Genomic DNA, 14,960 nt, shown 5'->3' on the forward strand with positions numbered 1-14,960 from the left:
ACCTGTTGGAGTGTTTCTTTACTTCAGGGAAATTAAGTCTGTACTCACCAGGGAATTGGTGGGAGGAAGAAATCCAGGGGAGATCTGTGTGTTGGATTTGCTAGCCTGACTTGGCATTCCCTCTGGGGAAATAGGAAAGTACTTTTTGTTTCCAGGATTGGAACGTGAGAGGGCAAGTTACTCTGTTTGGATTCACAGAGCTTGTGTCTGTGTATCTCTCCAGGAGCACCTGGAGGGGGAAGGGAAAAAGGATTATTTCCCTTTGTTGTGAGACTCAAGGGATTTGGGTCTTGGGGTCCCCAGGAAAGGTTTTTCGGGGGGACCAGAGTGCCCCAAAACACTCTAATTTTTTGGGGTGGTGGCAGCAAGTACCAGGTCCAAGCTGGTAACTAAGCTTGGAGGTTTTCATGCTAACCCCCATATTTTGGACGCTAAGGTCCAAATCTGGGAATAAGGTTATGTCATAACCAACACCACTCCTGTCCTGCGTGGCTGATCCATTTCCCTGTTCTGGCCCTTTGGTTCTCACTGCAGCATGCAGATGGGGCCCTAGCCCTGTGACATTCTCACCCCCACTTCCTGGACTCTGGCTTTCCCCTATCCCAGTAATTGCTGGTCCCCCTGAGATAGGGGCCCTGTGCAAGTGCACATTGGTTAATCCAGGCCTGCCTGGCTTTCCTCTCAGCTTGCAGGTTTTTGAGGGTCCCTTCCTTAGGTATCTGTCTGTCCCAGTGCATTGTATGGGGAGCCAGGGTACTTAACTTGGGGCTGAGGATTCCCCTAGCGGATAGGCTTTGCAGTGCTGACTGGAATAATGCCTAAATACCTTTGAGGATCTGGGCCTAAGTGCTTAAGTCACATTTAAAAGTGGGACTTAGAAACCTGAGGCACTTCTGAAAATGTTAGATTAGCGTGTCTTAGGTCACTTTTTGAGCGCTTTAGAGGTCAGCTGTTGACCTGAGGACACAGACACGAGCTGTAAGGCAACATTCAATCAGGAGCAATGAAGGCTACGTACAATACACTTAATAACTCTGCACTGCAGAGTCTCAACGTAGACGCATTTCAGTGTTTGCAAATATGTCTGTTTAATGCTGCTTTCAAAACAGAAACCAGCTGGATAATTGATAACTGTTCAGTTAGTAACTCAACAAAACACTTGCTCCACTCAAGGCCCAACTTGTGTGATTAAGGGATGACAAATCCACAGTTCAGAAATGCTTAGACTTCCTGGGCCATGTTAGTAGTGAACTTATCAATGATGTAGGTTGATCATAAAACAAGTCTGAGTGGGTGTAAGGTCATAGGAAAGGAATATAACTTGCATTGATTTGGCTTTCAATGGAGGTGCAACGGCCAAAGGAAAAAGGGTGCTGAAGGAAAAGTAACTATTAAAAAAGTGTAAGATCAAGTGTGTGTATGTATGTATGAGGGGGGGCATGGGCAGACTACTTTATCTTACATCTTTTGTTAGTAATTTTCTTCTATGCTCTTCCTGTACACCTCACACCTCATATCTGTTCAGGGGACACCATTATAGCACCTATTCACATCAGCTACACTATCAGAGGCTCATTCACCTGCACGTCTACCAATGTGATATATGCCATCATTTGCCAGCAATGCCCCTCTGCCATGTACAGTGGCCAAACCGGGACAGTCTCTATGTAAAGAATAAATGGACACAAATCAGACATCAAGAATTATCAGCAAAGAATCCTGTGGCACCTTATAGACTAACAGACGTTTTGGAGCATGAGCTTTCGTGGGTGAATACCCCTTCTCCAAAACGTCTGTTAGTCTATAAGGTGCCACAGGATTCTTTGCTGCTTTTACAGATCCAGACTAACCAGCTACCCTCTGATACTTGACATCAAGAATTATAACATTCAAAACCAGTAGGAGAACATTTCAATCTCCCTGGATACTCAGTAACAACTTAAAAGTGGCAAGTCTTCAAAACAAACCCTTCCAAAACAGACTCCAGCATGAAACTGCAGAATTGAAATTAATCTGCAAACTGGACACTATTAAATTAGGCTTGAATAAAGATTGAGAGTGGATGGTCATTGCACAAGTAAAAACTATTTCCCCATGCTAATTTTTTCCCCCTATTGTTACTCATGCCTTCTTGTCAACTGTTGGAAATGGACCATCCTGGTTATCACTACAAAGCTTTTTTCTCCTGCTGATAATAGCTCACCTAGTAGCTCACCTTAATTAATTACTCTTTTTACAGCTGGTATGGCAGCACCCATTTTTTCATGTTCTCTGTGTATTTATATATTTTTTCCAGTCATGCACTCTGAGGAAGTGGGTTCTAACCCACAAAAGCTTATGCTCAGATAAATTTATTAGTCTCTAAGGTGCCATAAGGACTCCTGTTCATCTTACCTCCAAGTAAGATACTCTCAAGTCCAGGTCCTCAGCTGGTGTAGTCAGTATACAGCAACTCTAATGAAGTTGATGCGCTACACCAATTTACAGTGGCTGAAGATCAGCCAGCTAATTGCTGTGCACACTCATGAAATATCATATAACTCTGTTAGTTGCACATGGTGATGAGAGCAAAGTAGTGTTAAGTTACTCTATTATGCCACCACTGAATCTGGCCCTAGACTGCCATGAGAGTTGTACCTACTTACACCAGGTTTGAATTTGACCCATATTTATTTCCTTTCATCTCAAAAACTCCTATATATCATTTTCTCAATAGATTAACATACTACAGTGAGTGCAATTACATGAGACAACTACCTATGTTAGGCAACAGTCACTCAACTTTTAGGAGAAGCCTCTCTAAGGTGGATTAAGGTCTATTTTGGATTAAGACTACCCAAGGCCTTAATGAAAAGGGTCAATATTGGTTCACTGAGTCACAGTTTAAAAAAAAAAAAAAAAAGACGCAGACAGATGCAAAAGACTGCAGCCAGGCCTGAATCCACATGCAAACTGTATCATTGTAATTTGTAATCCTTCAAAACACTCTGCTACAGTAATAGCTTAACACCTTACACACAACACTGTTGTTTCTGGAGCCAGCCCCAAAATCACTGACTGAGTGGGACCTCTGCTTGAGTAAAGACTTGGGATTTGGCCCTTAGTGTTTCGGACTATTAGAGGTAAATCTTGAACTCAGTTCTTGGCTCAAGTAACCAAACCGGGCTCTGAAAAATACACGGACATGGGGGTAGGCCCCTTTCCCAGGCTCTGAAGCAATTACACTGAGGATCTACCTATCTAAAGTACGTAATGACCACCTAACACCATAATATCTGAGCACCTTCCCATCTTTAATAAATGTATCCTCACAGCACCCCTGGGAGATAGGGCAGTGCTATTATCCCATTTTACAGGGAATCTGTGGTAAACCAGGGACTTGAACTCAGGTGTCACTGAACCAGGCTAGCACCCAAACAATTGAACTGTGCTTCCTATCTACAATCCAGTGACTGACATGACCAACTTACATAGCATCCCATGCTGGTGGGGAGAGATAAGGAACTCAACAAATCAGTAAGTCCTTGGACCTCACCTCTATTCCTGGCGCATTGCTGCATTAGGAGTCCCTAGGGACCGAACTCCCTGCCAAAGAACTGCACTACACCATTGATTAGCAAACTGCACAGGTTCCACTGCAAGGGAATCTACACCTCTGCTCAGTGGGGCAGGATTTGCCTCTCCCCGTAATGTCTTAGAGAGGCTTTCTCTAATGAGGTTTTAAATGGGTAGGGTGTTATTATCTGGTTGCCTATCACAAGCACGTAAGAGGCTCCCATTCTGAATCAAGCCACTCTTACTACATATCCCAAGCACTCAAAACAAATGAAAGCCCTATTAAAGTGCGAAGAGCATAGCTTTCTCTGGGCTGGTGTTAGTTTTTCAAGGTGTGTTGTTCCTTTGTAAAGCCATTGGACAAGCATTGTATGTTTAACCTTTTGTTTAAATTGACATTTCTAATTGGCTGAAATTACTGCTTATATTTAATCAGGGACAATTACTGCCTTTGAACCTGTTGCATGCCTGTTCAAAGGTTACCGAGAAGCACTGTCACCTGTGTATTAAAGCAGCATTGTTGATGATTTCAGATACAGTCCTGCCACAGGAACAGTCTGTGAAAATAACAAGCTTTGTGCATCCACTTGGAGCTGTACTGCAACCTGAATAGGACATAAACCTTGCACAAAGTATCGTGTCAGGAAAAAAGGTAGGCTCTGTAACATTCTTTCTCCTGGTTGGAAAATGGTGCTTTTAAATTCCTTTATGGATAAATTTTAAAGGGATATTAAAGTAGTAACAGTCCCCCATTCTCCTGTGCAAACGCAAAGCTCCCAGAACAACACACAATATATGTTGTTAAAGGCAGAGCTGAGTGATTACTGGGGTGTTTAGATTTCCGAGGGTTTATGAGATGAGTAGTGCTGAGGTCAAAAGAAGCATGCAAAGCCAATACAGTAATACTATACATGCCCAAGGGAGAGCTACCAATAAGCTTCCCCTTCCTGGTTCCTTGGCTATAATAGAAATAAATAATAATCCCTCCTCATAAAAAATGTTGAGAGACTATGATAGACTGTAGGGTGCCCTTTCCCAACTGACAGGAAGCTGTGGTTTCTGCATCATGCTGGAACAGAACACAGCTTCCTGCAATAACTACTTAGCTTTTGTAGAGCACTGTGTCAAACTCTTTGAGATCTTCATATTCAAAGTATCATCATACCCAGTGAGCAGAGGGGGAAACCGAGGGACAAAAATGCAATGTTTTTGCCAAAAATCAACTAGCAAATGAGAGGCAGGGTGGAAAGTGAACTTGGGTCTCCTGACTCCTTGTCCACTGCATCACATTGTCAGTTTTGAGCAATAGAACTATTGATTTCAATAACAAACAAAGACCTTGTGCCTATCTGTTTGTATACATATAGTGCAGTGACACATAAGAATGGATTTACACATGTGGTTTTTCCACCCCATTGGGAATGCAAATGATTGACAGGGGAATTATTTTAAACTTTTTATTTCTGAGAGATGAGATAGGGCTAAATCAACCTCTTCTCTCACACACCTCAGAACATCAGCACACTCACTAAACTTACGAAAATCCAACTCCAGATCTGGAATCACCTCCAAACGCTGGTGCCAGCAACAGTACAAAGTGAACTGTGGACTAAGCGAGTATTTCTTCTTGGTTTATTTGCACACTTTGCTATTTGCTTTAGGTAAGCAGGTAACTTTGTCATCTTTGGATAACTGCCCTGTTTCCTTGCGTAAAGCTCATCCTAACCCTCCTTTATCACATAAACACTTCCATTGAGGGAATGCAGTCAATTACACAGCTGTTCTCAGAACATATACAGTCTGTGCCACTGATTTGAAGTACTTACAGGTGGGTGTAAGTACAGATGGTATTTTTTCATTTTAAGCCCATTAAGAAGGCAAGAGACTGAGATTTGTGGGCTTGTGCTTCTGGTCCACTTTAGTTAACATTTTTTTTCAAAGGGACAGAGTCAGTAAAACTTGTTCCTTTTTTCTGAGAGCTGGATTGGCTCAAACCATGTTGTTTTTAAGCTGGAAGGTCATCATGTGAAAAATAATATGAAGTCCCACAACATTCATGTCACTTTCTTACCCAGTTGCTTTTAGTAAACACACCATTTTCTGAATATAAATACACCTGAAGTGGCATCCAGGAAACTTCCAACTTAGACCTGCTTTTCCCATTTGAGCATACATACCTGTGCACTAACTGAATCTGGGGGGAGCAGCAAGTGCTAGGAAAAGCTGAATACAGCCAAATTTCGTACACAAAACAAACTACATTTCTGAGATATGCAACTATTTTTATACTAGAAATGGGGAAACAGAGGTTAAATTACTTGCCCAGTCACACAGCAAGTCCACAAGACAACCAATTCCCTTTTATGTGCTTTAATCACAAAACCTCAACTTCCCTCACCACCCCCCAGGAACAGAAAAGATTAATAAGGGCCCACATCTGCACTGATTTATATCTAGGGTAGCCCCATTGAAGCTAATGTGTTTGTAGGAGATACATTTGGGGACGGAACATATACAAAGCTTGTGTATTAAGACAGTACTTATAATAGTGATTTTTTTAAGTACCTTGAGCTAAATCCACAGCTGGTGAAAATCAATAGCATAGCACTGAGTCCACGATCTAATCTCTGAGTTTAAAGAAGGAACACTGGATGAAGTATAATCAGCAAACCTACAGCATAGAACAGGTAATCTGTTCCTTTGCCTTTGGGAGGGGAAGGAGTGTCTACAGGCCTTTAAGAAAAGGGACATAAGCCCAAGGGTTTCTCACATGCAGAAAGTCACTCTGATGAGAAGAAACTCAACTTCACTATTTAGAAATGTAGGGTCTGATTAACTGCTACATTATACCCTGCAAAGTTATTTATAGTTGTGATGAGAGTTTTGACCTGTTCCCCACATCAGAGTATTAGAACCCTACACAGGTATAAGCAACTATAAAAATCCTCTATGGCAATAAGAAAAAATAATAGCACTGGGCAAAGGATATTCCAACAGAAAAGATTTTGTTTTTTAACCTCACAAACAGTATAGCAACACTATCATGTCAGCATAGAACAGTAGAAATTCTTTAAATACAAAAAACTATTAATACTGAAAATACAACAGGGTTTTTAGTAGCAAAAAACAATCTCAAAAAGTCACAACTATATCAAACTCAAGATTTGAGCTTTAAAGGCTTTCTTATCTTTCCATCAGCCCTTCAGAAATGTACAAGCTCAATCTCTCCCCTATAATTACCTAGGAACCATTATGTTCAACAGCCTAGGTTCACTCTTTTATAAGATCTTTTCCCAGCATGCTTGTCTGATTACTGGTTATTTAAACCTGGCAGAGACAAACAGTAGCTAATCTTGAGGTGTATGTTGTAGTGTTCTATAGGTGAGTGTAATAAGAAGCAGTGCTTTTCTTCTAGAGGTAAGTTTTAAAAAGAAAACATTTGTATTTTCAGTTATTGAGATATTAGTATTTTCATTAGCAGTATATTTGTATCTATATTAAAGGATTTCATTTATAAGTAAAGATAATATAACTTTACTATCAGAGGGCTAATGTTAACTTGTGGATATGTGTAACTGTAAAGATCTACTTCTATGCATTAAAGGGCAAACTGGCTTCTAAAGAGCTAATACACCCACTGATAAGCTTAAAGGTGCAAAAAAAAATCAATAAATACTGTATCCTAGCAAATGTACAGGATAGGTAAAAAGACCTTAGTAACTTATGAGTCTGAATAATTAATAGTTACTACTGCTCTGCATTTTTTGTGTAACTATAAGTAGGATCTCTAACCACTCTAATTTTGTTTCTCTACTAATAACACTTCCTTGCTTTCAGCTGCCTTCTATTTAAGGACCTCAGATAAAAGAATAAGTGACTAGTGCATAAAAGACCCTTTTAATCTATTAGGCCTGTTTTAGATAGAGTACTAAATATTAACTAACTAGTACATAGGTGTCAAGCAGGCAAGCTAGTAAGTTCCTTCTGTCTAGGAACCTTAAAGGAGACAACTTAGTGACTACAGGACTGGTGATCAGAAGACCTAGGTTTTGTTTCTGACTTGTTTATATAACTTCAAAACATATCTGTCTTGTTCCTTGGGTTTCTCTTTCTATATTATAATCATGTTAGTAAAGCACTTTGCATTGGTATAACACTGACCCAAAAAGTTTTAGCATATCAGATTAAAACTTGGCCTATATTCGGTGAGCAACATTGCTTGGTGTTGTCTCAATTAGCCAAGGTCCAGAAATCATTGCTATCTAAATAGAATAGCATTGTTCACCAACTTCTGAACAGGGAATGCTTTCCTGAGGCTTTGATCCCTGCAGCAGAGGAGACAAATGAATGAGCCTCAAAGAACACATGAGTTATAGCCAAGAGCTAGCTAGAAGGAGGGGATGTTGTACCAAACTCTCCATTTTGAGAGTAAAATGCCATATCTGAGAATAACTCATGGATTTCTGAATGCCTTAAAGGTTTCTTTTCCTGTTTTGGAAGTGAACTTACTAAACTGCTAGACAGGATCCTGAGGAAAGCAATTCTTGTTCAATTATGAGGATTCCTTCCCCTGCATCCCCCTTCCACCCTACTACTCTTATGCTAGTGCAACTCCAAAAATGTCAGCTGTATTTTTCCTGACTTTCATCTATGAGGAGAATTGGGCCCCTCTTATCATTAGAAAATATTTAATGCTTATGTTTTATTTCATGTGTCCAAAAGATCTAATCTTCATATGCCCTCTAGGAGGATGACTGTATTTGCCCTATTTCACAGTTGGGGAAAACTAAGCCAGTAGGCAAAATGATGTGCCTGTGATAGCAGATACAGCAATTGTTTAACCACAGCCTTGTATTCCTCCAACCAAGCCACTCAGCTTCCAGCTTGTAGACTTCCTCTCTTCTATGTGTCTGGCTGGCTGGACGTTGAAAAACTAATAGGCCCAGCCATTCAGCAGCTGAAGGAAAGAGTCTAATTTTCCTGCAGCAGGAGCAGGACCGAGCCCTAACAGGGATTAAGGAAATCTAAGGTAACTTGCAAGTGAATTTACTTTGGAATGAGTTCTACTGCCTCACTTGTGGGAGCAAATAACAGTGATGGGCAGCCATGTAGGTGCTAATAGGGCCACATTCCTTCTCTTCACCCTTATCTCAGGAGAACGACAGCAGTGTCAAATGGCCACTGTGAGTAAAACTGTATGGTGATAGAATCCTAGAACTGGAAGGGACCTTGAGAGGTCATCTAGTCCAGTCCCCTGCACTCATGGCAGGACTAATTATCTAGACCATTCCTGACAAGTGTTTATCTAACCAGCTCTTAGGTCTCCAATGATGGAGATTCCACAACCTCCCTAGGCAATTTATTCCAGTGCTTAAGCACCCTGACAGTTAAGATTTTCCTAATGTCCAAGCTAAACCTCCCTTGCTGCAATTTAAGTCCATTGCGTCTCTTCCTGTCTTCAGAGGTTAAGAACAACTTTTCTTCTCCTTGTAACAACTTTTTACATGCCTGAAAACTGTTATCAGATTCCCTCTGTCTTCTCATTTCCAGATTAAACAAACCCAATTTTTTTCAATCTTCCCTCATAGGTCACATTTAATCATTTTTGTTGCTCTTCACAGAACCTCTCCAGTGTGGTATCCAGAACTGGACACAATACTCCAGTTGGGGCCTGAGTAGAGCAGAAGAATTACTTCTCATGTCTTGCTTACAACACTCCTGCTAATACATCCCAGAATCTTTGTGGTTGTGTGTGGTGTTGGCTTTTGTTTTTTTTTTCAACAGCATTGCATTGTTGCCTCCTATTTAGCTTGTGGTCCACTATGACCCCCCCCCCAATTCCTTTTTGCAGTACTCCTTCCTCAACAGTCATTTCCTATTTTGTAGGTGTGCAATTGATTGTGCCTTCCTAAATGGAGTACTTTGCATTTGTCCTTATTTAATTTCATCCTGTTTGCATCAGACCATTTCTCCAGTTTGGCCAGATCATTTTGAATTTTTATCACCTGCAAACTTTGTGTATTCTCTCTGCTATTATCTAACTCATTGATGAAGATATTGAACAGAAACAGACCCAAAACTGATCCCTGTGAGACTCCACTCATTGTGTTCTTCCAGCATGACTCTGAACCACTAATAATCACTCCTCCGGGAACAGTTTTCTAACCAGTTTTATACCCACCTTATAGTAGCTCCATCTAGGTTGTATTTCCCTAGTTTATTTACGAGATCATGTGGGACAGTATCAAAAGCTTTATTAAAATCAAGATGTACTATATCTACTGCTTCCCCTCCTATATCAACAAGGCTTGTTACCCTGTCAAAGAAAGCTATCAAGTTGGTTTGATGCTTTTTTGACAAATCCATGCTGACTGTTACTTGTCACCTTATTGTCTAGATGTTTGCAAATGATCAGCAACATCTCACTGATATTATGTACCCAATGGCATCTTAAAGGTGCCTATGAATTCAGTCCTAGTCTCTGACTTCCAAGTGAAGAGCCCATAATAAGAGGTTGTTTTCTATACTGTATTTCATCACCATTCCCTTATGTGGTGCCTACACCACAGGAATCGACACATCTGTAGTCCACTCCTCTGATCTTGTAGGCCATAGGTTTCACAGATTAAAACCTTATCTCTATGTGGCTAAAGATGATTCTGACCACCTGCATTATCCTCTTCATTAAATTTTTTTCTCCCTACCCCTCAGTGTTTTTCTCCTAATAGGATAAATCAACACTAAGTCAGACTTTCAAATCCACAGTTCGAGTGGAAACATACAGCTTTATTTCCTCTAATTTTCAGCCTTTGTGGAAATCCCTTTTAAAAAGAGTAAGGTGTAATAAAAACAGCAACCTACAGCCTTGAGTATGGGAGTGCAACTGATACCTTTTATCAGAACAGTTTTATCACAGTGGTGAGCCTTTGCACTCTGAATCTGGTGCATTATCCCTGACCATTGATCAGGCTCAACAGTCAAGAGTGTACTTTAGTGGTCTATCACTCTTACACAAGACAACTACCTGTGAACAAAATTGGGGGAGGGGGTTTCTGGCAATACCAACTGAAGTGGAATTTGAGCAGCTGAGGCCAATGAGTTGCAGGTGCTCAAGAATGTCTCAGGCTGTGACCCTGCATTCATGACCTTCTGTTGATATGTGTGATGTATCTACTCACATGGCCTCATGGGAGAACTGCCTCTGCTTGACTCTAGGCTCACTGCCAAGTAAAGATTTGATTTCAATGCTACATATTCCTGGCTGTCTTGGTGTTTTATGGCCCAGACTTGACCCTTGATACTCCGTGGTCCAGATCCTGGCCGGAGCTGGGCAGCTCCTCTATGCTTCATATCTGCAGATGATTAAGTGAATCTGTAAGGAGATCCGATTCCCTTGCTCACTGTAAGGTGGCTGGGCAGCCACAGAACCCTGTTGTGCCCCTGGGACAGATGCCTTGTTTGGGCACTGGGATGATATCTGAGTCTCTGAACATGAGCAGTGTTAAGAGTGACCAGCAGATGGGAGGGTATGCTAAGGAGGCCACATACCCCTCAATTGTGATTCCTGGGGAGACTGGTCAGTTGGCTTGAAGATTCTTTCCTCCCAATCATCCTGTGGCTCAATCAATCAACTAGTGACTCATTAGGTGTGCTGCAAGGGATTTACAGCTTTTTGCTTCTGTATAATACATCTAATTCATGTCTCTTCAAAAATCAAGATTATCTGGGGAGAGGTCAGACAGGGCACAATTTCACTCCTTCTCTAACTATGCTGGGCAAAGACCAGAGATGAACCTGGCTCTGCCTTGCACTGTTAATGAAGGTGAGTAACCAGTTGCTCAGTGAGTCAATTTGAGTTTTCTGTTTGCATGACAGCTGAAATAGGTTAGAATGCACTGACTAACCTTGGTATTAGCTCTCTAAGTGATTTAGACTCTAAATAATGAAACTGCATGTGCTTGGCAATCTCAAGACAGTGCTGAGACTAGCAGGTTTATCACCAAAAAATCTCTCAAAGGTCAGTTTTCAGGTGAACTTTGGCACACTTTTCAGCATGCTGATGCGCTGATTGTTGGGAGGAGGATCATGAAGGCAGGGAGCAGACGGTCTTGCTAGCTTCCCAGCCAGATAAAAGCTCTAACAGACCAAATTGGTCAGTAGGTACTAGAGGGCAGAACTCCACAACAGGGCCTGAAGAATTGGCTTGCCCCTTCCCTATCCAGGGGCTGCTGGGACTGGTTTAGTCCCCTGTACTAGCTAGATAAGCCCTTGTTTCTGGGCTCTCAATTGGTCTGGAGCAAGCTGGGAAGCAAGAAGGTGCTAATCGGGCTCCAGTTGCCTCTGGAAGGCCCCTGTGTCTGAAAACTAGGCTCAGAATGTGGATTGCATATCTAAAATGACTGGGCTGCAACAACTAGCTACTATTAATAGCTATGTGTGCTAAAGTATTAACTTGTGACATTTCCTGATACTTCCTTTTATAAGACTAAGTTTGGCAGTTTTTAAGGAACTGAAGAAAAAAACTACTTGGGCTGAAATCTTCCATACCAGATGTCTGCCTGAAGCTGATAGTTTCCAAAAGAACTATTGGCTAAAACAGTTCTAGAGGAAACAGGCTAGAGGAAAGTTTGTCTATATGAAACTCTGAACTCTCCTGTGGGAAATGAGAACTTCCTACATGCTCTGGAGCTGGAACTGCTCATTTAGCAGAAGGGTGGCATTAATAGTAGGGACAGGAAGAGGCCTATCACTATAAAAGTGATCAAACATGCTCAGATGCCACAGTTTAGGCTCCGAACAGTCTGTACAAAGCATGCTCCAGCTTGGGGGTTGTGCAGAAATTTCCTTGCTATTGCACTTGCAGGCTGCTTCAGGTCATGTTGGCTCTGGGCACTGGAATTGAGATTGTCTGTCTGCATTATAGAGGCTATACCAACATAGCTATGTCAGTATAACCCTATAGTGTAGACACAACCTAAACCAACAAAGGGGTTTTCTGCCAGTGTACACATACCATCTCCCTAAGTGACAACAGCTGTTGACATAACTATGCTGGGGCAGGTACATTGTAATGTTAGGGGTGTAGCTGTTTTCCACACAATCCTCAGGTAGGTGTAGACAAACGTCATAGCAGGGGGCCTGTCTCTGTTTTCATTTATTGCCTCTTCCTCCCCCTCTCTGTGTGGCTTTAGGCAGCAAGGAGGAAGAAGCTGCCTCATTTGAAAGCAGAGGGACAAGAACTGAACTCAGAAGCAAAAGCATGGGACTAACTTGGGGAAAGGAGCATGTGGGAAGGGGAAGACTCTGACTAGAGGCTGGGAAAGGATCCTGGGACTGCAAAGAACTAGGCGGAGGTGGGGCAGAGAGATCTGACAAGAACTAGGCTGGAGGGGGAAGAATGGGAAGTGGCACTGTTGGGGGTGGGGGGGACTGGGACAAAGGGGACTGGGATGTGAGTATGAGAATACTTGGGTGGGGGTGCAAGAGATGGAGCTGTGAGTGGGAACTTGGACTAGTGGGGGCTAAGGAATAGTGGTGAGAAGCTTGTTTTAGAAAATGGGGATCCTTGGATGAGAATAAGGCAGGGGCAAGGAGCTATGGCTGGAAAAGACAGGGCAGAGGGGTCAAGTTTAGGGGAATGGACAGGCATCTGGTCCCACTAGACACTCCCCACAGCCTGGAATGAAACTAGTGTGTGTGGTTTTTCTGTTCACCATTCCTCTGATTTCAGCAAATGTCTGTAAAACCCATTGGCTGTGTCTCATCCCTATCTAGTGCTAGTCTAGAGGATGACTCACTACGAGTGCTGCTATGCAGTATTTCATTAGCTCAGAGGTCTGTGCAGTGACACGAAAGCTTCTAACCCTGCTGATGGCCCATATGGGTGTCAATATGATGTCACAATGGAGTTTGACTTAGTGCTATTTTATAAGACCACTACTAAAGTTGCAAAGTCAAATCTGAAGGCTAAAATGCCAGAATTAAAGTTGTCCATAATGTACAGTGATACAACTAAAGACTGTAGCATAAGCACAAAGGCACTGAATTAAGGTTTAATTCTAGACTTTACTCAATTCTCTCAATCTAGGTGAGCAATAGTATAAGAGCATTCTCAATGCCAGCGACCATCATATAAAAAGCTTATTGGCAAAGTGCATTCTGGGCAGGGATTTTTAATTTTCTCTGGCTGTGACCAGAGAAGATGGATGCCAGTTGTGGTGAGCCAGTCATCTGACTTTCTTACATGGTATGAAGAACATGTTTGTTAGTTGATTTCTTACTGCTCTCAAATACAAGTGTCTTGGCATCAATACCAGCCAATCCTCCAACTTCCTCTTCTTGGATTAGGAATGGGACAGATTTACCTGAACCATCATATTGACCACTTCTTGAGGGGGAGGGGTGGTATTCTAATCTTCCTTTCTACTTCAATGCTTCCTTGTAAATAGTCCATCTCTTGGATTGAAATGGTAATCTTTGTATCTAGAACTACTGTAGAACACTGCTTACTCCACCTTGCTAAATCTGCAGTTGGCATGACCAAGCTGTCTCCTGAAAGACAGGAGTGAATTGGACTAATGGGACACAGAACTAGAGGAGCAGTGTGGTATAGAGAAACAACCTTGGGAGCATGATGTAGGTACATCTCCCTTTGATGTGTACTTGAAGCTATGATGCACATTAATAGGAGTGAAGGCTAAGCATTAGTGAGATGGTGATTAGTGAGATGGCTAAGATGGTGAGACTTGAAAATGCATGTACTTCCTTCCTTGGGTCAATCATTGATGGCCTCAGGACTTGTCCCTGAATAAATACTAACGGGGGAGTCCACTGGTCTTATCTCAATCACTTGCCACTTCACCTTTGTGCTCTTTACAATCCTGCAGTCTCCTGCCTCTAACCACTAAGGCAACTGGATTAAATCTTGCTCTGTTAAAACCCATGTAAATCCACTGGCTTCAGTAGGTTACATGGGCATAATCAAGAACAGAAGTTGTGCTACAAGAAGCATAAAACCCAAAGTGCCCTAGCTGAAGTGACGGTGTCTGAGAATGAATTGCCAATTTTGTGGACCCATAAACATACAAAAGCATCTTCAATGGATTCTCAGTTACAGTTAAAGAAGATGGCTTTCGTGGTCTGGCTAAGGGATGGGCTCCAACTTTCTTTGGATATTCTATGCAAGGGCTCTGCAAATTTGGTTTCTATGAAGTGTTCAAAGTCCTATATGGCAACCTACTAGGAGAGGAGAATGCATATTTGTGGCATACATCACTATACTTGACTGCTTCTGCCAGTGCGGAGTTTTTTGCTGATATTGCTCTGGCTCCAATGGAAGCTGCAAAGGTTCACATTCAGACACAGCCTGGATATGCTAACACCTTGAGACAAGCTGCTCCAAAAAT

At 41.9% G+C, this 14,960-nt stretch overlaps 1 protein-coding gene across 1 annotated transcript in view; it reads left to right on the forward strand.

Annotated features, from left to right (window-relative positions):
* Window positions 1-4,073: 4,073 nt before the first annotated feature.
* The window catches only part of ACSL5 (acyl-CoA synthetase long chain family member 5), a 37,355-nt gene continuing 26,468 nt past the window's right edge, over window positions 4,074-14,960 (forward strand). The window contains 1 exon segment of the mRNA XM_030570943.1: window positions 4,074-4,207. The gene's annotated coding sequence lies outside the window, so the exon portion shown is untranslated.

Source organism: Gopherus evgoodei, chromosome 7, assembly GCF_007399415.2.
Source record: "Gopherus evgoodei ecotype Sinaloan lineage chromosome 7, rGopEvg1_v1.p, whole genome shotgun sequence".
Classification (NCBI taxonomy): Eukaryota; Metazoa; Chordata; order Testudines; family Testudinidae; genus Gopherus; species Gopherus evgoodei.